Source organism: Stegastes partitus, unplaced genomic scaffold (genome assembly GCF_000690725.1).
Source record: "Stegastes partitus isolate 25-593 unplaced genomic scaffold, Stegastes_partitus-1.0.2 Scaffold519, whole genome shotgun sequence".
NCBI lineage: Eukaryota > Metazoa > Chordata > Actinopteri > Pomacentridae > Stegastes > Stegastes partitus.
Genome location: NW_007578250.1, coordinates 274,088 through 277,434, shown reverse-complemented (window position 1 = coordinate 277,434; position 3,347 = coordinate 274,088).

The following is a 3,347-nucleotide window of genomic DNA, read 5'->3' as shown; positions in this document are numbered from 1 at the left end:
CGTGGTTTTTGCCATGGTGGTCTCTGGGCTAAACTCTTCTGCAGGGGACACAGTTGCGGGAAGATGGACCTCCAATGCGTCTTCGGCCAATGACAGCGCTTCAGTCAAAAAGACAAAGAAATCCATTTCAGTATCCAAATTTTGCTTCCTAACTAAAATTTTCTTACAGCTGCAACAGCAAAATTTTGGACACATTGGGGTAGTTGAAAATACAACATTAGATATATTACTGACTAAGCTGTTATGGCTAACGACTTTGCAAGCAACTTCCTGGAAACACAGCAACATTATTATTCATTTGTGCTTTTGCTACCTCGATAATTTATTTCTTTTAGCTTTTTTAATCAAACCTTTACCGTTACAAACTGCCTGCTACTGCTGGAAACGTAGCTTGTCATAGCTGAATTTGTTGGACCGTAAACAACGGCTGTATACAAAAGACGGACATAGCAACTGTGACTTGTTTGTGGACTAGTTTTGAAGACTTGAGTTTGGAATGTAACCGTCAACACGTTGGTCTTTTATAATAAAACATAACAAGCAAGTAATAGATCTGACTTGAGAACACTTCCTGTCAACACTGTCAAGACTTGAAACTAGAGATAGAGACCATAAACTTATTTGGGCGATGTTTACTAAGGTGACAAATTATCTTCGAACTTCCTCAGATTTCTATACTATCAGACTATTATTTCTGATTAGACGAGTCGCCCCCTACTGGCTGTTAGAAAGTTTTAAAGCTTTGGCTTCACTTTTCATACCTAGATGCTTCGTCTGTCTTTTATATACAGTCAGTTGCGGCAACATTGAGGCAAAATTGGCTAAAAAAACAAAAACAAACACCATATGGCAGAGTTAGATGATAATTATCTGTGGGGTTAAAATGCTTGAGCCTTTACGTTAGACCATTTAATCCACTGGTGATATACATAAAAACGTTTATTGCAGCGTTAATGTTTTTTCGCCTAAAACTGCTTACAACTGAATCCTTTAAACAAAAAAATGATCAGACCGACGAGTTTAATTGCGTGACCGATTTTCACATTGAGGTCAACTGATAATGGCACATTTATCAAAGGTAACGTGAGCTTTATGACATTTTGTGATGTGTTTTCAGGACACAGCTTATCTGCAGGTTCATGCAGTGGTTGTTCAAACAGTGTCTGGCCTTTATGTAGAGATGGTTGGTTGGGTTACCACTGTCATGTTACTGATAGTGCGGCAGACGGATGGGGATTTTCAGAAAGCATTAAAGAATAAATACAAGCCATGACTTCTGGTTGTTAAACAAGTCATTATTTAGGCTTAAGTAAACCTAATTATTTAACTGTACATCCCAAGAAAGGGAAGGAGATGTCACTGCTGTTTTTCAGCACTGGATTCTGGGTTTCAGTCTAAGTTGCGGATTCATCCTGTCCTTTAAAAAAAAAAAAAAAAAAGAGCGAGAGAGATCTCATCTGGCAGCAGACATGTGACTCAGAGCTGAAACACTATCGAAAGACTGCGGAAATTTCTGTTCCCTAAACAATCCAGGAAGTCACAGTGAGGTCTGATTAAAGCATCTTAATTTAAACGGCGAATAATAGCCCACTTCCTGCTTGACTTATTTGCAATACATGACATGGCAGTACAGCAACATAAAGCCTGCGTAGGATCCCTTTATTGACAACATGAGGCAGCATAATTGCCTCGTTATGACAGTAGATCGATCGATTCTGGAGCGTAACGGGCTTTCTGCGAACTGCTTCGAAACACCTGCAATGCTTTAAAAAAATAAAATGTGAACAGAGAACGTCTTACCTGAGAGAGCGCAGCAGGCGACAAAGGCGAACACGACAGCCTTCTGCATGGTGAAAAAGCGTTGACTGACTCGTTGGGTTAACGTCGCACTGGTCTTCTAGCCAGCTGAATGTGCAACAACAGCGCTGCGCCTTCGCTCATAAATGCAGCGCTGCGTCAAGTGCGCGTGCAGCACGAGCGGAAGTCGAAACTGTATTAAAACAATAAAAGCATCCGGCGCCATCAGGGAGTAAAATTATCTTTATTTATTTTTGTTTAAAAAAAATAGGAGTATGAGATAACGTGTGTAATTTTTTACATCATACAAGTAATCACTGTGTTTAACTTAATGAATCAGTGTTACTACTCAGATTTAGTAAAAATATGTTTCGGGTGTTAAGTATAGATATAGTCACACCAAAATGCCTGTTTTAAATGCTTCTTATACAGTAAAGTGGTGTATAATCAATTTCCTCCCATATCTGAATCAAATAAAACTTTGCCATAAAGTGTGTAAAGTAACATTGCGATGCGTATCCTGTGCAATGTATCGCAAAAGAACTGAGTAGAATTTTTACAAATTCATTCAAATTGTAAACTTAAAATTTCAGTTGATGGGTTTTCTACCAGGATGTGGGTGAAGAAGAACTCTCAAAATGAGGATCTTGAAGTCAGTGTTTCTTTATCCAAAAGTGCGAAGAATCTCACACATGGTTATGGGAAATGAGCTCCGAGAGTGAAAGGACTGTCAGTATTTATACACTTCTTATCATGTTACCTATGGAGGGGCAAGTTCTCTCGGTTCTGGACAGTTTGTCTTGTCATGGGAGGATAGCCCTATGTTTCTCTTTCATCTTGAATAGAAATGTAACACTAAATTTCCTCTTATCTGTCACAGGAGTGTAGCTCTCTGTGGCAGGAGAGCAACTTTCTTTGGCAGGAGTCTGTCTTTCTAAGGAATCCTTCACATTCTCACAGACTATTAGGTGCCTGGAAAACAGAAAAACAATCTTTAGTATTTTTCCATCACTGGATCGAAGCAATAACCAAATGGCTGGTAACTTTTCCGCCATCATATTCAATTCAATTCAGTTAAATTCAATTTCAATTAATGTTTTAATTTTTTCTCAAAGCACTTCACATAGTAAGGTGAACCCTTTTTTTTAAACATAGAAACTCAACAAATTCAATATTTCTTTGGATTACCCTTGTACAAGTGTTTTTTTTGTTGTTGTTGTTGTTTTACATTTTGCGTTGAAAACCAACAGGAAGCACTAGTGTTGATTCAGCAGGGCAATTGATCCTTTCACCCGGTCAACTGACGGTAAGTCAGGAAACGAAACCGATGTGACTGCAAAGAGAAGCTGTCGAACAAAAGTGGTGATAAAGGCCGCATGCCATTTTGTCACACAGTGAAAAGAAACGAGAATAACTGGCCTGCTCATGTGATTTCCTTCCACTATCAGTTAGCAGACAGAAAGTATAAAGTTATGACACGAGTACAGTATTTTACTTGTAATAAAGTTACAGTAGTCATTGTGGTTGCATTAGTAGAAATATCTGTAGTT